This window comes from Aethalodelphis obliquidens, unplaced genomic scaffold, assembly GCF_003676395.1.
Source record: "Aethalodelphis obliquidens isolate GAN/ISIS:26980383/991018 unplaced genomic scaffold, ASM367639v1 scaffold28, whole genome shotgun sequence".
Lineage (NCBI taxonomy): Eukaryota > Metazoa > Chordata > Mammalia > Artiodactyla > Delphinidae > Aethalodelphis > Aethalodelphis obliquidens.
This window is the reverse complement of record NW_020837972.1, coordinates 14,210,900-14,236,928: the sequence shown is the minus strand read 5'-3', so window position 1 is coordinate 14,236,928 and position 26,029 is coordinate 14,210,900. Positions and strand designations below refer to the sequence as shown.

Genomic DNA, 26,029 nt, shown 5'->3' with positions numbered 1-26,029 from the left:
GAGGGGAGGGGAGGGGAGGGGAGGGGGAGGGAATGTGTACGTGTTGAAGAAAGCGGTGTGTGCCAGCTCAATGTTGATGTTATCGTCCCGTTTTCCAGATGAATCACTGGAGGCTCAGGGAGGTTAAGCGATTTGCCCAAGGCCATCGCTTGCATTCAAGTCTCCTAGTATTTCCTCTTCTTTTGCAATATCAAGACCCCTGCCCCATACTGCCCATGTTCCCCCCCCCAAATCCAAAATGGCACAGTATGATTGGATAATGGAGCAGAGTATTCAAAACTGAATCTTTGTATTTAAAATCCTGGACATACTGTGGCTGCATATGTAGTAGCCCTTTATTCGGTCACTCAATAGACCTTGACTGAGCACCTAATAAAAATCAAGCCCAGAAGCGCGCTGTCTCTTGTGGGAGACGGAGCAGTCAGAGATCAGTTCATTTCATCCTGGGTATTGGGAGAGAATTCTGGGCTACTTACTCCTTAAGAGGAAGGGATGGGACCACAAATGGGGTTGACTCCCCACCTCACTGGTGTCAGGGGTGGAAGCAACACCAGAAAAGCAGTGCTGTCGCGTCAGGCAAACCAGGGTTTGAATCCCACTCTCACCAGTGACCAGCTGGGTGACCCACATTCCCTCAGGTCCCTTTAGCACCGACACACCAGTGTCTGACACAGGGTAACACTCCATAAATGACCCCTACTGTTGCTGGGTTGGCAAGGGAATTTGAGGACAGAAACAAACTGGAGAATTCTGCCCCAAGGCCCCTTTGTTGGCAGCATCAGTTTTAGGGGAGGCAGGAAGCTCGTAAGTATCTGGATCAGGGCACTCTGCCCCCAAAAGAGTAGCAGACAGAGCTCCTCAAATCACCTGCACCCTTAAGCCCTGCCAGAGAAAGTTTCCCCAAATGCAGGAACCTAAAACCTTCCATGGTGGCTATAGACTTGGCAACTTCACTTTTCCAAACGAGGGCAAAACCGGCTCTTCAACTTCAACGCCTGTGGGTGAAGTCCAACATGTTTAATACTTTTCTAGGTGATGAAATGGATCGTTTTTCTCAAGACAAAAGAAAAAGAAAATCGAGATTCATGATGGGGTAGGGAAGAGGTGGGCAAGTTTTGATGATACAATAGAATATTTGAAACCCTGGCAAACTAGGGGAAAGGTCACCAACCATCTGTCCACTGACCAGACTGGAGCTACCTGGCAATTTGGGGATCCTGATCTATTATCTCTACAGACTGTAAGTTCCCCGAGGGGAGAACCACGCCTTTGAAAACTTCTTTTCCCCATAGGACCTTGAAAATAGTTAGAAACTTTATGCAGAGACAGGCAGGTTCCTGTTAATACCAACAGCCAACGTCTACTGAGTACTTGCTCATTCCAGGAACCATGCTAAGGGCTTAATCTCCGTAAACGTTCAAAACAAACAATAAAAAAACCCAGATGGTGCATGCTATTATTACCATTTACTATAATTACCATTTTATAGACGATAACACTGAGGCTCAAAGAGGCTGGATAAGTAAGCCCAACGTCACAGACGGGCTCTTCAGCTTCAATGTCAATGGGCGAACAGTTCAGTGAAAGAATGAAGATTTCCCCTCCTCAGCATGCAGAGGGTTAACTTAGAACCTCAGGCTGTCAGCACTTCTCTGATCTTGGCACTAATTATGTACAGAAATCATCTTGCCTCTGCCGTCTAATGAAAACGACGGTACAGAAATGGAATTGATCATGATATGTACTCTGAGTGTTGTTTTCTTCTTTAAAAGACTACCTCAATTTCCCCCACTTTTCATTTCCCCCTCTCCTTACCAGATAATCAAATATAAAAGTTATATTAACCTACCAACCACTTCAATTAAAATGCTCATCCAAAATTTGAAAACCATTAAAAAACCCATTATCTCAGTTTTAACGTTCTCTGATTCCGTGTCTATTTTCTGCCACAGCGCAAACGGCAGGTAACATTATCACAGTAGGTGCCTTCTAGAAAGCAACGTCTCATTCTTTGCCAGTCGGTCCCGAGGCTGCTCGCCCGGCACGGGCCTTATTAAAAACCCACACGCCCTGGTGTACTTCAGTCATGTCCAAATGCATTGAAATAATTGATTGTTTTAATGAGTTCTCCATCTGTCTCATTTTCTTCTGTCTTTCTCTACTCAGGAGTGGGTTTCAGAGAGAGGAAAGGACAGATCCACTCTTGGGAGGTTATAGACTGAAAGATGGGAGGGTCTCTGGCTTGGATCTGTTGCCTGGGGGGTTCTGCGTTCCCGTGACGAAATTAGAAATGGTTTTCCCTGGGACTTCCCTGGTAGTCCAGTGAAGAATCCGCCTTCCAATGCAGGGGGCGCACGTTCAACCCCTGGTCGGGGAACTAAGATCTCACATGCCAGGGGGCAACTAAGCCCGTGTGCCATAACTACTGAGCCTGTGTGCCACAACTAGAGAGCCCATGTGCTGCAACTACTGAGCCTGTGCACTCTGGAGCCCACACCACAACAAAAGAGCCCATGTGCCGCAACTAAGACCCGATGCAGCCAAAAATAAATAAATATTTGAAAAATCTAATTGTCCAATGGCAAAGAATTATATCAACTAATGGCATACCCTAAGAATGCAGTAATATTCTGAAGTCATTTAAAAGTATATTAGAGAAGAATATATATTGAATGAGGAAAAATGATACCATATTGTTAAAGAAACCAAATAGAATACCAAATGGTATGATCCAAGTTTTATGGGAAAAAAGTATATGGCTACGACTTCATGAAAAAAAAAAAAAAAGACTGGAAGATTATATGGTCCTCTGAGAAAATGAGAATCGGTCATTTTTATACTTGCTGAGCTTCTTCTGTTCCAAATTTGTTCTCCAGTGATAGTGCATTAATTTTTCTGTTCAGAAAATAAAAGTTGTTTCCAAAAGGAATACCTGTGAATTATAGCAGGAAATGGAGTGGGAATATCTGGGAATTAAAGCAGGTTTAAGACCTTTCCTCTCAGCCCTGGGTTCCTATTACTACCCTGTAGTAGTAAGAGTTGATGCATTACTATATATGATATATATATAGTAATATATAATTAACCAGAATGACTACCACCTCTCACCATTCCCTGGCCTTTTATCCAGACCTATATAAGGTGCTCTGGCTCAATTTTCCCCAGATCTGACAAGCCACATAAGAAAAAGCACTGTAATTGTTTAGTTAACAAATGATGGAACTCCGACAGAAACCAGGAATTAGTTCAATAATTGGACAACCTTTAGCTGTAGGCGAGGATGGAGTAGTGGGAATGGGAATATCCTCCTGCCTGAAACAACCAAAAAATTGGTGTACTATATGCTACAATGATTTTCAAGCTACCGGCACTCAGGAAACAAAGGACAGTGATCCCTGAGAGGCAAGAAACAAAAAGTCAGCCCTAGGTTTGCATTCCTCCATGAGAGGATTTCCAGGGTGCAGCATAGGGAGGGGGCCTGGTGGTCTCCCTGAAATGAGAAGACATTGCTGAGAGTCTGGGGAACCCGTGGTGGCTAGAGTTCCCAAGTCAGAATCTGCAGAAGGGTGCTATTCAGAGAGAACTTCAGAAACCGTGGAGTTCTAATCAGCCCATGCATGTGAGCAAACGACCCAAGGCTGGGGAACCTTCTGCAAGGAGTAGAGATGACGGTGCTGGGTGTCTGGACCAACATATTAGTACAAAGGTGGAGAAACGGTTCTAGACGAAAACAGAAGAGAACACTTTTGTGACCCTGCTTTAAGCAAAAATTTCTTAGATATGACACCAGAAGTACAATCTATATAAAGACAAATCAGACTTCATCAAAATTAAGATCTTCTGCTCTTAGTTAAAGCAGCCCCAACAGACTAAATACCACGGACTGGGTGGCTTATAAAACGCAGAAACTTCTTACAGTTCTAGAGGCTGAGCCGTACGAGATCAAGACGCCAACAGATTTGCTGTCTGTTGAGGACAAGCTTTCTGGTTCATAGCCCACAACTTCTCGCTGTATTCTCACAGAACGGAAGGGACGGGGAGCTCTATGGGGTCTCTTTTTAAGGGCACTGATCCCACTTATGAGGGCTCTGCCCTCATGACCCAATTACTGCTAAAGGCCCCACCTCCAAATACCATCACTCTGGGAGTTAGAGTTTCAACATATGAACTTTGGGGTTGGGGAGGAAAACACCCAGTCCGTTACATGTTCTTCAAAGGCACTTTTTTTCTCTCTCATTTTATTACAATGAAGTTTAACAGAACAGAAAAGTCACATGACCTTGGTGGGTCCAAAGGCACTTTTAAGAGAATGAAAAGAGATGCCACACATATCTGGAGAAAACTGTAATTCGAAAAGATACATGCACCCCGATGTTCATTGCAGCACTATTCTCAATAACTAAGACATGGAAACAACATATATATAATAGAATACTACTTAGCCATAAAAAAGAATGAAATAATGCCATTTGCGGCAACATGGATGGACCTAGAGATCATCATACTAAGTGAAGTAAGTCAGACAGAGAAGACAAATATCACAATATCACATGTGGAATCTAAAATATGACACAAATGAGTCTCTCATTTGCGTTATCTACAAAACAGAAAGACTCACAGACATAGAGAACAGACTTGTGGTTGCCAAGGGGGCAGGTGCGGGGGAGAGGGAGTTTGCGATTAGCCAATGCAAACTATTATACAGAGAATGGATAAAGCAACAAGGTCCTGCTGTATAGCACAGGGAATTATAGTCAACATCCTGTGATAAACCATAATGGAAAAGAATATGAAAAAGAATGTATTTATATGTGTAACTGAATCACTTTGCTGTACAGTAGAAATTAACACAACATTGTAAATCAACTCTACTTCAGTGAAATACAATAAAAAAATAGAGGTGCCACTAATAGACCGGAAGACATTATTTCCAAGTCATGTATTTAATAAAGGATTTGTATTCAGAATATATAAAAACTCTCAAAACTCTACAGTAAGGGAAAAAATCCAATTTAAAAATGGGCGAACTGTTTGAATAGACAATTCACCAAAGAACCTATAGAGATGGCAAATCAGCACATCAAAAAAAGCTCGGCTTATTTAGTCATTACTCATTAGAAAAATGCAAACTAAAAAAACAATAGGATACCACCGAACACCTATCAGAATGGCTAAAATTCAAAGGGCAGACCTTGACACGTGTTGGCAAAGACTGGAGAAACTGCAACTCCTAAATGCTGCTGTTGGGAATGTAATATTGACAAACGGACTTCCAAAATAGTTGTACTTTTCTTAAAAAGTAAATTATACCTATGATATGATTCAGCTATTACACACCTAGCTATTTATCTAAGAGAAATGAAAGCTTATTTCCATGTAAAGATTTGCACCCAATGCTCATAACAGCCTTATTTGTAATAGACCCAAACTGGAAACAACCCAGATGTCCATTGACAGGTGAATGGATAAACAAACTGGTATATACATATGGTGAAACACTACTCAATAGAAAGGAATGAACTGCTCATGCACCTAATGGAGATGAATCTCAAAATAACTATGCCGAGTAGAACCAGGGAGACAAAAATTGTATAAAAATCTAGAAAAAGAAAACTTAGAAAGCAAGTCAGTGATTGCCCAAGGCATGAGGTGGGAGGGAAAGATTAAGTGAGACAGGAAGAAACTTGGGGGGTGATGGGTATGTTCTTGACTACGGGAATGATTTCACTGGTATAAATATATCAAAGCATCAACTTGTACTCTTTAAATATGTGCTGTCTGTTGCATATCATACCTCAGTAAAGCTATTAAGAAAAGTGAATACACAGATTTTTAAAAATTGAACTGTCAAGAAAATAATTCTGGCTCCAAGCATGTCTGAAAAAAAAAAAACTTAAATGGTATCTTCTTTGTGCAACTCGTCTCTCCCAGAGAGAGGCCTGCCTCACTTGGTCAACAGGGCTGCCATGACTCCGGGACTCCATCCTTCTATATTCAGATCCAGAGCCAAGAAAGCATCACCTCTTCCCTAGAGGTCCTCACAAAACTCTGAAGTGTACTCTAACTGGACCAGCCCAGTTCACGTGCCCATGAATGCATGTGGGCAACCAATCACTACAGCCGTGCACCATGATGCTCCGATTGTCTCAGGCCTGAGTCACGAGCAGTGAGAGCAGGAAAGGATCCCATTTCTTAAAACAATTCAGGGTTGCAGTCACAAGAAGCGGAGTGGATATTGTGGTGACCGCAAGAACGCGCCTCTTGGATCTCTGTGTGCAGGTAGCGTGATGAGTCGAGGGCCTCAACTGCCATGCTCTGAAATCCATCACCGTGTTTGTGCAGAGGCCACACTGCCCTCGGGCTGCTCCCAGCCAGCAGGTGAGTGCAGAAGGAATCCCAAGGCAGACCCTTTCCTGGGAGACACAGGCTCTCCTGACAAGTCACGATGGCTCAAGGACTCCCTAGTGGTCTTGCTGAATGGCTGATGCATTAAGTCTAACACGCATTCATTCGCCCTTCTTTCCTCCTCTCTACCCTTCACCTGTGCCAGCTCCCTCTCCACCCTCCTCAAAAGCATTTCCCCTAATAAATCTCTTGCACGTTTAACCCCATTTTAGCATCTGTTTCTTGTAAGACCCCAATTAACACAGATACCAGGAAGACACCTAACACATCTCTACCTTTAGTCAAAAGTTCCAGGGTTTGCCAAATCAGTTCTTATCCTGTATCTTATTTGACTTGCAGCCTTGGTTGGAGAAACTGCTAGGAACACAAAAGCCTTGAAGTGGACATAATAGGACTGACTTATGGGTGGTGACCCTGCCATCCATTGCAAGCACTCAGTGATTCACAAAGCACTTTAAGATACAAAACTTGATCTGATCTTCACAAAAGAGCAGTGAGGTGGGTGGAGCTATTTGATATTAGTCGTAAGGAGGTTGATAGGGAGGTCAAAGTGAATTGTTAAAAGTCCCATAGATCCAAGTCCCTGCTGCGCTGAAGAATCTTCAGTGGGGGCTTCCCTGGTGGCGCAGTGGTTGAGAGTCCGCCTGCCGATGCAGGGGACGCGGGTTCGTGTCCCAGTCCGGGAAGATCCCACATGCTGCGGAGCGGCTGGGCCCGTGAGCCATGGCCGCTGAGTCTGCACATCCGGAGCCCGTGCTCCGCAACGGGAGAGGCCACAACAGTGAGAGGCCCGCGTACCGCAAAAAAAACAACAGAAAAGAATCTTCAGTGGTTCCTCATTGCCTTCAAGATAAAGACCAAGGTAGTCATGTGACGCACAAGGGCCCTGTGACCTGGCGCTAGAGCCACGTTCAAGGCTCCAATAAAGCCACGGACTATTTGGCCTCTTGGCCTCTGCATATTCTGTTCCTTCTCCTTCAAACACTTTCCATACCCTCCTCTGGTATCAACTACGCACCCATACTACTACTACTCTCTTCCTATTGAAAATCTGCTCTTAAAGACTGGGTCATGTATTCCTTTGAGGCCCCAGATCCCTGTTCTTACCCATTTCATAGTGTAATAGGTAAGAACCTTTGTATTCTTTTCTTTTTTTTGCGGTACGTGGGCCTCAAGAGGGCAAGAGAACAGCCGTCTTGAGTGGCCTGACCTCACACTTCACCTCCACACACCCTGCACGACCCGTACAGTCTAGGTCCACCTCTCTTCCACGGCTGCCCTGAGGTCAGGTAGATAGAGGTGCACTGCAACCGAACATCACACATGCGATAACAAGTAACAGCAGCTAACGAGCATCAAGAGTAAAGGTACCGGGACTTCCCTGGTGGCGCAGTGGTTAAGACCCACCTGCCAATGCAGGGGACACGGGTTCGAGCCCTGGTCTGGGAAGATCCCACATGCCGCGGAGCAATTAAGCCCGTGCGCCACAACTACTGAGCCTGCGCTCTAGGGCCCGCGAGCCACAACTACTGAGCCCACATGCCACAACTACTGAAGCCCACGCGCCTAAAGCCTGAGAGCCGCAACTACTGAAGCCTGTGCACCTAAAGCCCATGCTCCTCAACAAGAGAAGCCACCGCAGTGAGAAGCACGTGCACTGCAATGAAGCATAGCCCCCGCTCACCGCAACTGGAGAAAAGCCCGTGCGCAGCAATGAAGACCCAGCGCAAAAATAAATTTATTTTTTTAAAAAAAGAGTAAACATACCTAGCGTGCTAAAGAGTAAAATTCGCCTAGAGGTGGGTGAACTTTGGAGCCAGGTGTTCATCGGGTCAATTTTTCACGCACATCCAGAGGATAACGACAGCATCTCGCTGCAGACACAGCAAATCAGATTCATTTCATAATGAGGCCACCACTGCCCCCCCCTCCCCGTCTGAGAGCAGACTCCCTCCACTCAGACTCGGAGGAAATGTAACATGTTTAACAGGCACGATACAGGGAGGTCATGACCGTTAGGCAGAATACAGCAGTAACAGCGCTCTGAGATCACACCGCCCCTGCCTGCGATGTCTGTCCTGGCCTGCAGTGTTGTGTCACCTGTCCACTGGCAGTCCCCAGAGCTGGTGCCGAATACTGGAGGGGAGGTATAATGGTGCCTTTCTCCAGTGGGGGCCGGATTAATTACCTAAGTAGTCTTAGGTGGGGCCAGGTAGACAACAGGTGAGATCTGTAAGTCCCTTTCTAAGCTTATTCCCCACCAGGCAGCAAACCCAAACCAGCAGGGTCTTACCTGCCAGTCCTACGCCATTTATAATGTGTCCCTCTGCGGGTAGGTCCTGTAGGCAAAAGTGGGTTGTCCTGACAGTTGGCAACCTTTGGGTCCCTTGGTGGTCAAGAGTTGAACTCAGATTGTGTTGACTAGTTGCCTCTGGGTTAATATGGCATAGACACTGGGACGACGCTCCTGAGATGTTCAGTCACAGTTCATAGGGCTTGAGTCAGCCTCCTGGCCCACATGTTGCGAGCACGGGTTTCCTGCCTCAATCGTTAAGTACTCCGTTTATCTTTTCCGTAAGCCCGGCAGCGGTGAGGTTGTAAGGCTGGTGGAGATGCCAGCGGATGTCATTTTTATTAGCCCACTCCTGGACTTCATGGTCCTTGGTCGATGTTGACGTCCATGGGGGTCCTTATTTTGTGCACAGCTGCTCTAGACGGCCCCCCCAGTAGTGGTCTTTCTGTGGCGCTTGATGACTCGGGTTGGCCTTTTGTAACGTCTCCCACCTGTTGTAACGCACTGTGGAGCTGTGCGTTGGAGCATGGAGCTCCATGGAGGAGGCATGGAGCTCCACAGGCATGGAGCTGTGGTCCCATCCCGTTATACTGCTGCTCTGTGCCCTTCCATAGCCGGACCAGAAGCCCAAGGGTTCTCTTGTTATTTGGCCATTACCACGTTTTGGATAACTGGCCACTTCCAATTCACAAGCCTTTCCCTGAGTTAATATCCCTAAAGCCTGTGTCTCTCACGGTGTAGCGGTGGTGGGTCAGGGGTAAGCTTGTCTTCCCGGACCAGAAAATATGCAAGTACGTAATAGGTGATCCAGGTCCTTGCGTCCTGTCAGTGTTCACCAGCCATCCCCGGGCAGTCAGATGAGCCACGAGCGTGGGGCTGCTCCTTTTAAACTAGAAGGAGACTCCAAGGTGAACAGGATACCCTCAATATAATGGAAGAAAAAGACACTTCCCATGGTGGTCAGCTGCCACAAGGCTCCATGCACGTGCTAGCGGACGGCCACCTTGGGGTCACCCTGCAACTTTCCATTCCCCATCCTTATTTCCTGACCTCTTCGGTGTTCACGGGGGTTTCCTTGGCCTCCTGGCTGGCCAACTATTGGACTGCACCCCGCAGGCCTGCAAGCCCAGCTTCGAGACCGCAGAGAGAGCCTGGAGACAGCGACAGAGACATCAATACTTAATGACAGGGGATCTTACGCATCCGAAACGAAGGGTCCGGGAACGACATCCCCTCCATGTACAGCAGACAGCAAGCAGGATGTGGGAACAACGTTTGCTAGGCGGGGGAGGAGGCTACCATTTACATGGGGAATTGGCGTCAGGTTGGCTTGTCAGTTCCCAGGGAAACCAGCGGCTGGGGCAGGGGGCAAGCATGTAGGCAATTACTGACTAAGCCCTACAATGAAGAGGATTGGATAGTCATGTGAGTGAAGCAGGGGCTGGTCAAGCAGGGGATGGCCGGGAAGCAAGAGGACGGCCATCTTGAACAGCCTGGCCACCCAGAGGCCCACCCGCGCCAGGGAGGGCGATCTCCTGAAATGCAGTCTACTGATGCGAGGCGAATCTCATCCAGACATACCCTCACAGACACACCTGGAATGGCGTTTGGCAAAATGTCTGGCCACCCAGTGGCCCAGTCAAGTTGACACGTAAAAGGAACCATCACATGGAATAACTGTCCAAGGTTGTGTGACAGCATCGGTGGCAGGGCTGGAGAACAAGTCGTCTCCAAAGCTCTTCTTTTTTTTTTTTTGGCCAAGCGGTGTGATACGTGGGATCTTAGTTCCCTGACCAGGGATTGAACCTGTGCCCCCCACATCGGGAGTGCAGAGTCTTAACCGCTGGTCTGCCAGGGAAGTCCCTCCAAAGCCCTTCTTACACAGCCATGTCGCTATCCCCATGGATAAGGCAACCACAGGGTGGTGACCCCCTTGACCCCCTGCCTGATCCATCTGGAGCTTCTGCATTTCTTGAGGACATACTAAATGCCAGGCTCAGGCTCTGTGCTTGGCATTTTACTTATATCCTCATGGCCTTGGACTGTCCTGGTCTCCAGATGCATGGATATTGGTTGAGTGAATCAATCCCATTTGCCAGAGAGGATCACTCACTTATTATAGGGTTCAAACCTGGGACGGACTCCACGGCCACACCATCCTTCTTGAAAAGCCCTCTTCCAAACCCATGACTTTGCCCCTGCAGAGGCTGCGGGCTCAGCAGAACTTAACATCTCAGCTCCCCAGGGAGCATTATCCGCTGCCCGGAGCAGATTTCCCCAGAGGGTCTCAGTGCTGCCGAACAGGCAGGCGAACAGACCGGGTGAGGAGCCCTGGCACGTACCTTGCAGGTCGGCTGGCATCTGATCTAGACTCTTCTTCCCCAGTTTCTCCAGATGCACAGGGGGCTGCTGGGTCTGCGATGCCAAGCGGGAGTGCTGTTAAGGGGATCTGTATTCTTTTCTTTTCCTTTCTCTCTTTAACTTGCAGCAGCAGCTCCTCCCCCCTTCATGGCAGGTTCCTAGAGTCTCAGACAGGCGTCAATATTGACGGAAGAGGCCCCACAGCCCAGCAGGGGATGCGGTTTCAAAGGAGTAGCTGAGCAAGCTCATTAGGGTGGCTTCTCGGCACACTGTGGCAGCCCCAATTACTTGGTTCTGAGCAGCATGAATGTGGATCAGTGAGAGGAAGGGGGCTCATCTGGATTAGCTTGTTTTTAACACAGAGACCGTATAGAGGAGGACTTTAAGGACACTAGTTTTGCAGTCAGAGAGACCTGGCTTCCAATCCCATCTCTGCTCTTTTTGCTTTGCTACCCCTGTGACGCTGGGAAAGGACATTCGCTGCTCTGAATCTCAGTTTCCTTATCTGTAAAATGGGCATCGTGATAATCAGTACTTCCAAGGTGTGCTGTTAGGATCACGTGACAATGCATTTAGCACAGGGCCTGGCCCACCATACGTGTTGCATAAATACAGCAGTTCCTGGTGTTCTGTTTAGAAATGGTCACATCCAGAGGAACTGGCCTTCTTCTGAAGAGCGGGGAAGCTTTTCCCAAAGTCTCCTGCAGATTTCCCCTCACGGCTCATTGGCCAGCACTGAACTCTGCTAACTCCTGACCGTATCTGAGGACATCTTTCCCAGCCTCCTAGTTTTACAGTTCATGAAACCGAGGCCCAGAGAAGGTTGCGTAGCAAGTCAGTGGCAGAGTCAGACCTGGAACCTAACGCCTAACCCAGAGAGGTTTTCATCCCCCTATAACACCTCTCTGTCAGTGCTAAGATTTCCAAGGCTTTTTACTCAATGTATTTGTCAACATCTGCAACCGATTTCCTGAGCGCAGGCAGGCAGGAGCCCTGGGCAAAGCCTCTTTCCCTTTCTCCTCTCTTTATCTTCCCGTCCAGGTGAGCGGCTCAGTTAAGTCTTGTACTCTCCAGCCAGCTCAAGATCATCCTGTCTGTCATGCAGAGAAGAAAATGGGGACGAAGGAGAGAAGCCCAGAGCGGCATCTATTCAACTAGTCTGCACAAGGACCCCTAGCAAGAAAGCCAGGCTTGACGGAGGGGACACACGATGCGGGGTGCTACGGAGACTGGAGGGGAATGTGGTCCAGCTTCACCTTCCCCGGGCCTCCTGCTGGAAGGCACGTAGTCTTGCGGAGAGCCCACTGCCGTCGCACCAGAAGCCTCCCCTCGTTAAAATTCTGGGCCATGGTGTCTTGTATTAAAGCCGATATTAAGCCATAAAATGTAATAAGTTATGACACCATAAAATTCAGTGTAATTGCTATAGAACCATAAAATGTAATGTAACAGGCGCAGTGTCCATTACACTGCTTCACAGTCTAAAGCAGTTAGCTTCCACTCTGCTTGTAGACAAACAAACAATTCCTATTCATTGCTAACTCTGGAGGAAGGTATAGGAAAATCCACGCAGATGAGCATGAATTGTAACACAAATGCCAAGGGAGGATGCAATGGGGCGCGGAGGCACCCTCCAGGCTTCGTAGGAAGACAGAACCGAAGTGCCAGTCTTGTTCAATAACATCTAGATCAGGGGGGCTTCCCTGGTGGCGCAGTGGTTAAGAATCCACCTGCCAATGCAGGGGACACGGGTTCGAGCCCTGGTCCGGGGAGATCTCACATGCCGCGGAGCAACTAAGCCCGTGCACCACAACTACTGAGCCTGCGCTCTAGAGCCCCCGAGTCACAGCTACTGAAGCCCGTGCGCCTAGAGCCGGTGTTCCACAACAAGAGAAGCCACCGCAATGAGAAGCCCGCGCACCTCAACGAAGAGTAGCCCCCACTCGCCACAACTAGAGAAAGCCCGTGCGCGGCAGCGAAGACACAATGCAGCCAAAAATAAATTAATTAAATAAATAATAATATCTAGATCAGGGACCCGAAAAGCAGAGCCAAAGACGGGGATTCGGGCTAGATTTCTCCTGCAATCACATGTGCCTAGGTCCTGCAGAAGGACCACAAAGCTGCAGCCAATCTGGGCCTGGGAGTTGGAGGAGGAAAAAGGAGATCTGGCCTGTCTGCTGCCCACGAGGTCCCAGCAAGGGGAACCACCAGATCCGTGACAGCAGGTGTGCGTTGCAGCCGGGCCTGAACTGACGTTGACGCTCTGAGCATAAACATAGCTGTTTGCTGCTTCACGCCCGCTTTCCAGAGCGCACCCCAGTTCCTCTCGTGGCCCATTCGAACACAGAGCCCTACAGGGAAGGGAATCTGGGGCAAAGGTTTCCATTCAACTAAGATGACATGATGTAAGGTGATCATGGGAAGGGAAGGCAGAGGGAAACGGGGAGTGGCATCACAGGCGGTGAGCCTTACGGAAGGGGAAGTGGGGCGGCTTGCGGGCGCTCCCCCAGTAGGGACCAGGGTTGCCTAGGGGCTCAGGCAGAAGGAAGTGATGGATAAGGTGAGGAGAGAAGGAGAAGCAGTTAGCCAGGTGAGAAGGGTGTGGTGGAAGAAACTGGTGTATGGAGAAGAGAGAGGGGGGAGGAGGGAGGGAAAGCGGGGGAGAGAGAGAAGGAGAAGCAGAAGCAGAAGAAGGGGGAGGAGGAAGGGGAAGGGAGAAGGGAAGGAGAGAGAAGCAGGTTAAGAGAGAAAGGGACAGGGCTTCCCTGGTGGCGCAGTGGTTGAGAGTCCGCCTGCTGATGCAGGGGACATGGGTTCGTGCCCCGGTCCGGGAGGATCCCACATGCTGCGGAGCAGCTGGGCCCGTGAGCCATGGCCGCTGGGCCTGCGCTCCGCAACGGGAGAGGCCACAACAGTGAGAGGCCCGCGTACCGCAAAAAAAAAAAAAAAAAAAGAGAGAGAAAGGGACAAACAGTAAGAGACAGTGAAAGAAAGCTGCAAAGAAGGTATCAGAGAGAGGGAGAGAGACAGGAGAGAATTAGGAGTATAATAAGAGCATGTGTTTAGAACGTGGAATGGAAGAAGAACGGTGTGAGGTGGGCTGGAGAAATAATCAGGGACCAATAACATATAAATACACACAAACAGAGAGGGAGAGAGAGATCCACACACCTCTGTAGATAATCTATACTGTAAGCACCCGGTCAACACATAACAGGCATCCACACCCGTTCCTACAGACACGTGCACACACACACATATAATTCCCCAGCGAATACTGTCCATCCCCTCACTCCCCAGGAGGCAACAGGGGTTAATTCTGGTCACATCCTGGGCAGGGACGTTCTCCAAGATCCCGTGTGTGGTGTTTCCCCTATTGGCTGAGCTGGCGGGTGGTGTGGACGCTCAGCAGACCACAGCCATCCTGCCGTCAGTAGCTCTAGTCAGGGGAAAAGATGGTCCTTTCTGACAGGACATCAAAGCCTGGAAGCGTGGGCTTGGCTTCCAGGGGCTTTAAGAGGAGGCCTTGCTTCTGATGCATTTTTCAACTCGCTTCACAGTGTTATTAATGAATAAAACAGACCAGAAAATCGGGAGGAAATGAGGCAGCATAAAGTCCCCGCTGTGAATTCTGATCAGGCACCCAGAGAATCAGTGAGCAGGAAGGACACAGAGCTGGAGCCAGGGAAGCGTGGCTGGGAGAGCTGGCGCTGGAAAGCCACACAGAACAGGATGGACAACCAGGGACCACGCTGCACGACTCAGTGTCTGCCTGCGAGAAAGAGCCACGTGGATGCAGACCTAGGGGTGCCTGTTGTATAAATATTTGCGTCCAAGTAAATGGGAGAGGGGATCTAAAACCCCAGAAGCAAATGCTAAGGTTTTCTCAGGCTAGAGGGAGATATATTTTCTCCTGCACCACCGTGCCGCCTGCTATCTCCTTATTGAGGGTATTTTTTTAGGGAAGGGAGAAGCACCAACAAATTTACTATGAGACAAATGAAAGGACCACCATGATTTCAACATTTCTGCTAAGTCTTAGGGTTAAGATGGAGGCCTGGGCTAGATGTGTCTTCCTTTGGTGAGGATGTACCACCAAGAATTTTGAATGATGCCGAGGAAGGTCCAGGAGCTTGTCTGCGTTAAAGATTGAGAAAAGATTCATTTGCTTAAGAAAATAAAATCAAAGTTTGCAGGTATTCTCTGGTATTGGGGAAGTTGGCACAAAGTATGTAGATCAGGGGGCATGAGAATACATAAACAGAAAAGGTATCAGGCAAGGGACCTAAGGGGAAAGCCAATCTGTGAACAGTTCCCTGCAAGGTCTTAGTTAAGGAGCTTTAAGGATGGAGATGGTGAGTATTATATTTTAGGTTGTTTCCTATTCCACACTGCGTTGTAATTCACTCCTGATAGCCCTAAATCTTCCACAAAGTCTGTGTATCAGTTGAGGTAAAGGTTAAGCTGCTGTAACAAAGAACCCCAAAATGCAGTGGATTAAAGAAGACAGAAGTTTATTTCTTATTTGTGAAGGAGTCCTGACGGTGTGTGGTCTGGAATACGCCAGACTTTGCTCACATCCTCATTTGGGGACCCAGGTTCTTTCCCCGGCATTGTCTTTGTCTGCATGGTTAGGCTGCATGCAAGCACATCTCTATGCTTTTGTACACAAGGGAAGGGAGAAAAAGAACGCCATGCACAATTTTCTTTTAAGCAAATGTGGCATTAGGGCTTCCCTGGTGGCGCAGTGGTTAAGAATCTGCCTGCCAATGCAGAGGACACGGGTTCGAGCCCTGGTCTGGGAAGATCCCACATGCTGGGGAGCAACTAAGCCCGTGCGCCACAGCTACTGAGCCTGTGCTCTAGAGCCTGCGAGCCACAACTACTGAGCCTGTGAGCCTAGAGCCTGTGTTTTGCAAGAAGAGAAGCCCATGAACCGCAAGGAAGAGTAGCCCCCGCTCACTGCAACTAGAGAAAGCCCATGTGCAACAGCGAAGACACAACACAGCCAAAAAACAAAACAAAACAAAACAAAAAAACCCGTGGCACTAGTAAACCCATTGCTTCTGCTCACATTCCATTGGTTAATTCCATCTTGCCCCAGGGGAGGCTGGGAAATGTAGTCCCCAGCTAAGCAGCCATGTGCTCAGCTATTACTATGGAAGAAGGGGAGGATGGAAATTTTAAGAAAACTGGCCGTTATCTGCTGCAGTCTTGAACCTGGGCTAAGCCACCATAGTTTCTTACTGGATTATTGTAATAGTCTCCCAACTGCACCCTTGGTCCCTTCATTCTATTGTTTTTTTCCCTCTCCATAGATTTCTTAACCTATTAGACACAGTTTTTGACTACTATGCTCAGCCGGCTTTGAATTTGTATTATCACACAAAAAATTGTATCTTAGTTTTTGACTTTCAGTCTATTCTGAAAGCACCATCGGGAAGTGCTGCAAAAGGTTATTCACTGCTCAACATGCTCCAGGGGCCTCCCCGCCTCCCCTGCGCTCTGAGTAAAAGCCAGCGTCTTTGGAACTGTTCACCAAGCCCTGTATGATTTCCAATCCCCAGCCACTTCCGACCTCACCTCCTCTCACAGCCCCCCTTGCTTACTACCTCCAGCTACACTAGTCTCTGTCCTCCTCTAACATGCCAGGCGCGCTCTCACTTCAGGGCCTTTGCACTTGCCGAATCCTCTGCCTGAACCACTCTTTCGCAAGACATACATGTGGCTCATCCTGCTACTTTCTCATCCAGGCCTTCCCTGACTCCACTCCGTTTAAAATAGCAATTTTACCTCCTGATACACATGAATGATGTGTGTGTGTGTGTGTGTGTGTGTGTGTGTGTATACATGTGTAAGTGTATGGTTTTTTATTGTCCTTTTCACCCACTGGAAGTGTAAGCTCCAGGGATGGGGATTTCACATGTGTGGGTGTTCATATGTATGTGACACACATGCATATCTGCAAAAGCTGTTAACCTCCTTCCTACTAATGACAGACTGTCCTGGGCCCAGGCAGGGAGGTGACAGTGAATAAAAGAGCCCCCAGTCTCTAGCCTCCTGGAGCTTATCTTTTGGTGGAGGAAGACAGACAACATACTGCATGAACAAATATTAAATATGATCATTTCTGAAGGTGATAATTGTTATGGAAAATAACCTGGGGTGAGTTGTTGATGAGTGATGGGGGAGGAGGGAAACTTCTCCAGCTAAAATCATCAGGAAAGGTCTTTCTGAGGAGGTGACATTTGAGTTGAGACCTGAGTGATACGAAGGAGCCAGCTGGGGCTTCCCTGCTGGTCCAGCGGTTTGGTTAAGACTCTGCACTTCCACTGCAGGGGGCCCGGGTTCGATCCCTGGTCGGGGAACTAATCTTCTACTGCCGCGAGGTGTGGCCAAAAAAAAAAAGAAAGAAAAGAAAAGGAACCAGCTGTGCAAAGTGCTGGGAACAGTATTTCAGGCAGAGGAAACATCAGGTGCCAAGTCCATGAATGGGACTGGTGTACTCAATGGAAAGAAAAGTAGGGACATTCGAGCAACAGAAGCACCAGGGATCATAGTAGAGATGAGGGTGGGAGGGAGGCGGCCAGTAGCCAGTAGCCAACCAGTGCTGGCTACTGAGCGCTCGCAATATGGCAATTCCCAATTGAGACGTGTCATAATGGCAAACCACACACCAGATTTCAGAGATCTCGTGTTCAAAAAAGAATGTAAACTGTTCATTTTCATATTAATTATACGTTGAAATGGTAATCTTTTTGATATTAGGTTAAATAAATTATTGAAGCTAATAACACTTGATTTTTTAATTTTTTAATGCACCGTATACATACCCAGCTTGCATTATGGTTCTATCGGGCAGTAACAGAGACTTGCAAGCCTTGTGAGAAGTTTGAATATTATTCTAAGTGCAGCAGAAAGCCATACGGGCGTTTTAAATAGAGAAGCCACACGACTGGATCTGTTTAAAAGGATCACTCTGGCTATCGGATTCCCGAGGAGCAGACTCTGAGACAGAGCAATGTGTAGGGAATTGATTAGGGAGTGTTCCTGGGATCCACACTCGGGGAAGGGAAGGGAAGGAAGCAGGATGGGTAGGAGGGGGAAGATGAGCTGGGCTGCATCCCACCAAAGGGCTCAGCTGACCCCACGGGGAGCTCTGAACGAGGGACAGGGCTTCAGAGTTATTCCAGACTGGGCCACAAGGCTGGGTCTTCATCCTCTTATAATGCCCAGTCTCTATACCAGCTGTCCCGGAAAGGGACGAGGTAGCTCTCACTGAAGCTCAGCCCTCCGTGCTCGAGGCGGGAGCTGGTCTGTGCAGCACAGCACCCACTGCTGGGATCATTCTGTGGGTCAGGGGAGTCGGGAGTCGGAGTGGAAGCAGAGAGACAAGCTGGAAAGATCTGGCAAGGGATGACTCTCCAGGTGGGGGGACCCTAGTGACCAAAGCTGCAGAGGTGGGACGGCACAAGGGGTCATCAGAGACTACGAAGAGCTAGGCTTCCTTTCAGGGAGCAGTGAGAGAAGAATGCAAATAAAAGTCTGGGGAAGTTTTGCTGTATGTTGGAGACCAGATGCCCCACCCAGGGAATGGAAACTTCCTGGTTCCCTCCCACTTTAGGATTGGCTCCTTAAGGTCCAAAGGAGAAACCAACCAAACAAAAGCATCCTTGGCAACCGGGTGCCTCCCAGCCAGTCCCCGGCTTTCTGACAATCTTGTCACAATATTGATGGAGTGATTAAATTTCATGCTGGAGAGACTCGAGTCCTAAATAATGTTCCAAATAGACAGCAACTGTCTGAGATGCTGCCTGCACCTGCCCTGTGTTTCATTAGGGCCCCCAGAGGTGAAACAGAGCCAAGGAAGTGGGAAAAGGTCAGGATCTGAGCGCTCTGCATCCTGCAAGAGGGGCCATTGGGGTCCAGCAGAAAGGGCATTGGACTGGAGCTCCAAAAGCCAAACTTCCGGCCAGGATCAGCAACTCACTGTGTGACTTTGGGCAAGACATTTCCTTCTTTGGGCCCCAGTCACCTAATTTGCAAACCAGTAGGGAAGGGGGAACATTCACTGGTCCCTAATGGCTCTTGAATATTCATAACAGCTTTTTAAATGGAGGACTTATGATGGGCTAAGCACTTTACATAGATTATCTCATTCACTCTCCACAAGAATCCCATGAGGTGAGCACTGTTATGATATTTTACAAAGGAGGAAACTGAAGCTCAGAGAGGTTAAGTAACTTGTTCCAGGTGACACAGCTAAGCGTTGGGTCGGAATTTGAAGGTCAGCCATGGAACTTACCATCTCAATCACTCCGTTTTAGGTTTCTTACCAATGCTCTTAAGGGTCTCGACTATTTTTAACCTTACAGTTTAGGGGAAGATTATTTATTCAGGGTCACTTACCATTAGCTCTGCACTTTGAAATGTCAGTTCGATGGCCAGCTTGCTCTCTCCACCCCTGGGCTGTCTTGCCCTTGGGCTGGAATCATTTGTGGGACTCTGTCGAATTGACTTTGACTGGTACAGTCTCAAGAGGGCCAGGGTTTGGGGCAGACATGGCGGGACATGGGACATTATCCTGATTAGACTTTGCAGGTGCTTTATTGACAAATGTCATCCTGGCGAAAAACCAAAGCTCACCTGCCTCTGGCTCCTCTCGGCCTCCACTCTGATTCTCTGCAGCTGAAGTCCGTGGGAGACAGCCAGGCCCTGGGCTCAGAGGCTGTAGCCAAGGGGAGCTCCATCTCCTGTTCCCTCTCTGCAAAGCCAGGTACAGCGGGCGGCCGGCCAGGCATCCGTCAGCACCTGCCAGTTGCTGTGGGAATAAAGGGAATAAAACAAATATAAGAAGCAGGTGGTTCCCTGTGAACCTGGGCAGAGTTCCAGTGTTGGTCAGGATGCAGGGGGAAGGGCACTCATGCTTTCTGGGGTTTGACCACTTGTATTGAAACTCTGAAAAATGGGCATGCCCTCTCTGACCCCAGCTCAGAGTGCCCTGGCATGCCAGTCTGTCCCCCAAATACCAGTACTCATGCCCCTCCTAACCCAATGGGGTGCCTTGGAGGGTCCCTAGGGTCAGAGATGGCTACATAATTTGCAGGTTGCCGTGCAAATAAAAATGCAGGGATCCTTGTCTGTAATTTGTAGAGTCCAGTTCAAGATAAAAATTCTGTTAAAGATGCTGAAATAGAAAGCTTTTTCCTTTTAAAAAAAAAATGGGCATGCCCTGTTGAGAAAGGGCTCACTGCATATATAAATGTATTTGCATGGAAACGAGACTGAAAGTCTAACCACTGAACAGTGGTTGTTTTTGCATGGGGTTTCAAGGATATATGTTTTTAAATTAATAGATAATTTGGGAGCAGTTTTAGATTTACTGAAAAACTGAGTGGAAAGTACAGAGTTCCCATAAGCCTCTGAGTGTGTGGTACTGTGTGATGCAGCAATAATAACTAAGACATGATTGAAACAGGCATCCTGGCTCCACACCCCATTCATGTCTCCTCACCTAGCTGCCTCTCTATTTCCCAGCTATGTGGCCTTGGGCTAGTTTCTTGGTCACCCAAAGTCTCAGTTTCTGCATCTATAACATGGAAATCACGATAATTCCTAATTCATAAGGTTGAATGAGTGAGGAGGTCAGAGGAAGCTCTCAGCACAGTGCCTGCATCTTGGTAAGATCTGGTGACCATTCAAGAAAATTATCTTGCTAATGAACGTCAGTGCATCTGGGAGCGCACAGGTGTCAAAAGAAACGAAAACAAAAAGCAATCATACGCGTGTCTGGTCTCAAACAAATGGGGAGTCTGAAGACTGAGGCAAAAATGACGTGTTTCCCATTGAATTCCTTTCAGTCCCTCTAGAATTCCACTCAGATGTGGTCCAGTGGGGTGTGGTCTTTTCTCCCCAGTTTTTCTCCATCTTCTCTCCCTGTGTTCACATTCCCTTGCCTCTTTCTTCTCCTTTCCTCCCATGTCCCAGCTCTATCCTGGATCAGCACAAAAAGTGACAATCTCAAAATTCAAAATTGCCCTTGAAAATCCCTTAAGAGGTGTTATATTGGAGAACTACACATTGTCTTTTTAAAAAATAATTAATTAATAATTAATTTTTGGCTGTGTTGGGTCTTCATTGCTGCGAGCGGGCTTTCTCTAGTTGTGGCGAGCAGGGGCTACTCTTTGTTGCACACTGCACGGGCTTCTCATTGCAGTGGCTTCTCTTGTTGCGGAGCACGGGCTCTAGGCCCGAGGCCTCAGTAGTGGTGACTTGCGGGCTCTAGAGCGCAGGCTCAGTCGTTGTGGCATGTGGGCTTAGTTGCTCCACGGCATGTGGGATCTTCCCAGACCAGGGCTTGAACCCGTGTCCCCTGCATTGGCAGGCGGATTCTTAACCACTGTGCCACGAGGGAAGTCCCCTACACATTGTCTTTCACTAAGTTTTCCTCCAAAATTGGAGTAGAAGGCTGTTTCTTCGGTTTCTGTTTAGGTTTCATGTTGATCTTGCTCAATATCTGTATCTATATCTATCTATCGAAATATATGTATCTATGTATCTTTAAATTCTAGAACCACCCTAAGTGTGGCAAAGCTGTCCTCAACCCTGAGAAGAAAAGTAGGAAATGACCCCCACAGGGAATTCATGAGGTCCACGTTTCCCATCTCATGCCTGTCCTGGGGCACATACTCACTGAATGGAATCAGGGAGCATAACTACGAGCGCACTTGTGCTAATACTTCTCTTTCTTTAATCTTAACTTTTTGAGGCTCCCACCACTCCTACTGCATCCATTCTAAGATGCACGCTTTTTCTGATTTTAACATCCCTGAGACCAAGATGCATTTTACAGTTTGCTATCGGCCAACCAGCAGGTGTGATGTAGTTTTACCCCAAGCAAACTTGGTCGTAGCTCTTCAGATTGTTGTTACTTCAACTGCGTGGCGTACACTGCCGAGCCTCCACATGTTGATTTCATTCTCCACTTAACACGTCTTCAGAGAGATGATGCCGTGATACGAGCTGGCGTGGAATGGAAAGTTTCTGTGTGCACAGAAAGACCCCCAAGCAGAGTGATGGGCTGGAGATTTGGTAATTGTGAAGCAAATTCCTGTCTTTGAGGGAATGATTCCACTTTCATATCTTCTTGCAAAGTAGCAACCAAATCTTGATGGAACCCCCAAAAGGGAAGAAACCACAGTAGATGACGCTATACTGCATTTTGTCACTGAGATACGTGCAAAAGGGTTCCTTGTCGTATACCAAGCCAGGCAACAGAGGTACGAGAAATTGCCAACTCCCTTGAAACAGATGAAGGGAATTTCAAACAAAGGATGGTGTGACCAGTTAAGGTGTTTAAAAAGACTATGAGGGCATTGGGTAGTAACTTAATTGGAAGAGCTTTTTAAAATTTATTTCTTAATTTTACATAAAATAGTGATGTACCTTAAACTCGATGATGTTTTACATTTAATAAAAGCCAGTTGAATTCAAGGTAGTTAAATATATGGGGTGTGATGCGAATTTAATGATCAATGAACTCTCCCAGTACAACACTGATGTGTTATTATATTTTTAAAACCTCTGACTACTCCCCCTGTCTTTCCAAAGATCTCTCCCAACAAGGGGTAAGGAAAGGGAGAAAAGAAATGCCTTCATTTTGATAGTGAAATATATATGCATGTATTTTAGGAACATGTAACAATACCAGTAAAACAATGCTTACTCATTAATTCAGAAATACTGGTTCTAGGAATTTACCCTCAGAAGAGTGACTGAGTACAAATATTTAGTTACCAGGATGCTTATCTCAGCTTTGTTTATAAGAGTGAAAGATTAGAAACAATTTAGATGAGCATCAATAGGACGGTGCTTAAATAAATGATAATACATCCAGATAATGGAATACTAGAACAAGCGGACATCAAAAACAGAGTCAGTGTTTATCAGCATGGAAGGATACTCATATGATAACAAAGAGGATACAAGCCAAGCTTGAGAGCCCTTCTGTAAAATAATAATAAATGTCTATATATTTAACATATGAATGTTGAAGGGAAAGAAACAAATGAAATGTAAAAACAGCTATCTCCTTTTCTGAATAGAGGAAATGTGGATGATTTTTATTTTCTTCTTACTTTTCTGATTCTCCTTTCATAAAATATCTTTATGTAGTTAAAAAATAATGAGAGGGGCTTCCCTGGTGGTGCAGTGGTTAAGAATCCACCTGCCAGTGCAGGGGACACGGGTTCGAGACCTGGTCCAGGAAGATCCCACATGCCGCAGAGCAACTAAGCCCATGCGCCACAACTACTGAGCCGGCGCTCTAGAGCCTGCGAGCCACAACTACTGAGCCCATGTGCCACAGCCACTGAAGCCCGCGCACCTAGAGCCCGTGCCCTGCAACGAGAGAAGCCACCACAGTGAGAAGCCCACGCAGCACAACGAAGAGTAGCCACTGCTCGCTGCAACTAAAGAAAGCCTGTGTGCAGCAATGAAGACCCAAAGCAACCAAAAATAAATAAATAATAAAATTTAAAAAATAATAAGAGGGGAAAAAAAGGAATTGATGTAGCTCCTGTGAGAAAAATGAGGAAAAGCCGCCCACTTAGGCTTCCTCTGTGGTGTTTCTGTAGATGTCCACAGGCTTCTGCTCCAGGAATGACTTTTTCTCAGTAGGGCTGTGAATCGTAGAATTCAGAGCAGGGAGGTAGTTACAACTGGAAATGGCTCTGTTACAGATTGAAGGTTTGTGTCCCCCCAAATTCATATGTTGAAGCAGCACTAACCTCCAGGGTGGCTGCATTTGGAGATGGGGCTTCAAAGGAAGTAATGAAGGTTAAATGAGGTCATAAGGATGGGGCCCTAATCTGATAGCATTAGTGTCCTTACAAGCTCCTTCCCCAGTCACCCCCAGTGCCTGCACCAAGGAAAGCCCAGGTGAGGATGCAGCCAGAAGGCAGCCCTCTGCAAGCCAGGAAGAGTTACACCAGAAACCAAATCTGGGGCACCTTGATCTTGGATTTCCAGCCTCCAGAATTTTGAGGAATAAATACCTGTTGCTTAAACCACCCAGTCTGTACTGTTCTGTTACAGTAGCCTGAGCCTGCTAATACAGGCTTCCTCCATGGTGAGGGGCTCCAAGTTTCCCATCTGCTACACAAACAATTAGAGGCCTCCCTTATAGGTTGTCTGACTGAGGGAAGGGAGTCAGATGGACCTGGGTACAAATCCTCCTGCCACTGCCTGGCAGTGAACTTGGGCAAGTCCCTTTACATCTCTAAACTTCAATTTTCTCATTTGTTCCACAGTGGTGAAAGCTGCCTATTTCCCTTATTGGGATGCTGTGAGAATTAAATTGAGGGAATGTATCTGCACCCAACTTGACCAAATCATTCTCCTGCTTAAAAATCTCTTTGGGTGAGACCACATGACATAGATGAGATAATGCCTGCAAAATGCCTGGCACACAGTAGAGGCTCAACAAAGATCAGCTCCCTCATTTCTAAGGATTCTTCATGAATTCAGTTATTTATGAGAATAAATTATCTTTTGGTGCCTCAGTTTTCTCACTTGTCAAAGGAGGATACATAAAATAACTATTTGGTTGGACCACATGAAACTGATAATATTTGATTGTTTGGGACCTATGGCAAGTTCATAGGGTGCCACCCAATACCTCCTGGGTCTGTGGTAAAGATTTAAAAAAGAGTTAAAACGTGTAAAATGATCGTGAAAAAAAATATGAACCCAAATGATGGCTCTGATGACAATTATAAAGATGATGGTGAGGATGATGCTTATGGTATAGAAGGCTCTGAGCTATGCCCTGGGGATACTATGGGAGACAAAACACCATTCTAATCCTTAAGAAGCTCACTGTCTAGTTGGGGAGAAAAACAGGTGCGAATGATCCAATGACAGATGCGTTGACATTTATCACCTCTTCCTTGGGGACCATGGACATTAGACAAGATGCCAGAGGGAGCAGAGTGCTGGTGGGTGAGGAGCATCAGGCAGATGAAGCCAAAAGCGAGGGCAGGTCAGTTTGTTTCAGCTGGAAGGAAGAACACGTTTAAGATCTGGAGAGAGAGCCTGAGATGTCTTCTAGGTAACCCCACGTCCATTCTGGTTGCCTCTCCCTGAGGCACTGATCCAGGCAGAGATCCTCCTTCTTTTTTTTTTTTTGCGCTACGCGGGCCTCTCACTGTTGTGGCCTCTCCCGTTGCGGAGCACAGGCTCCGGACGCGCAGGCTCAGCAGCCATGGCTCACGGGCCCAGCCGCTCTGCGGCATGTGGGATCCTCCCGGACCGGGGCACGAACCCGCGTCCCCTGCATTGGCAGGCAGACTCTCAACCACTGCGCCACCAGGGAAGCCCGAGATCCTCATTCTTGAATCGCTGTATGACATGCTTGGACCTTCATCCCCTGTGCACCCACAGTATCCTCACGTGGATTCTTTGCTTGAGTCTCTCTCTTGGTGCCCAGCGTGCTCTGGCAAACCAAACTGAGCCTCCTCACTGCCTTGCTTTGCTCTCACTGGCTTCCTTGCCTGGGCTGTCTTCCTGCTGCCCTGCTCCCGGCCCACATGAGGCTCCCTCCTCTTGCCTCATAAGGACCATCCTAAGATATCTTGTCTGTTTCACCCAGAGAATACTCCCCTCAGTCTCTTCCCTACCAGGAACTGTGTCCTGTTCCTCATTATAGCCCCAGTGTCCAGCAAAGTGCCTGGCACATAGGAAGCACTCATTAAATATGTGTTGTAGAATGAATGAAGGAAGGAAGGTGAATGGGCAACATATATTAAGTGCTTGGCACATAACACACCCAGATTCTTCTATCTAATCTGCCTCTACCAGTTTATATTTTACAGATGAGGAAAGTAAGGGCTAGAAACATGAAGAGACTTGTCCAAAACTAGAAGTGAATTTTTCAGAGAAACCATAATGATCATAAAAGCTGTCACG

The 26,029-nt window shown here is 47.4% G+C and overlaps 1 protein-coding gene across 2 annotated transcripts in view; it reads right to left on the bottom strand.

The window, feature by feature from the left end:
* Window positions 1-19,808, bottom strand: part of CCDC60 (coiled-coil domain containing 60) — a 234,963-nt gene extending 215,155 nt beyond the window's left edge. The window contains exon 1 of one of the 2 annotated variants that reach the window (XM_027124730.1): window positions 19,709-19,808. The gene's annotated coding sequence lies outside the window, so the exon portion shown is untranslated. The remainder of the gene's footprint in view (window positions 1-19,708) is intronic. The other variant, XM_027124731.1, reaches the window with a different exon arrangement.
* Window positions 19,809-26,029: the final 6,221 nt, after the last annotated feature.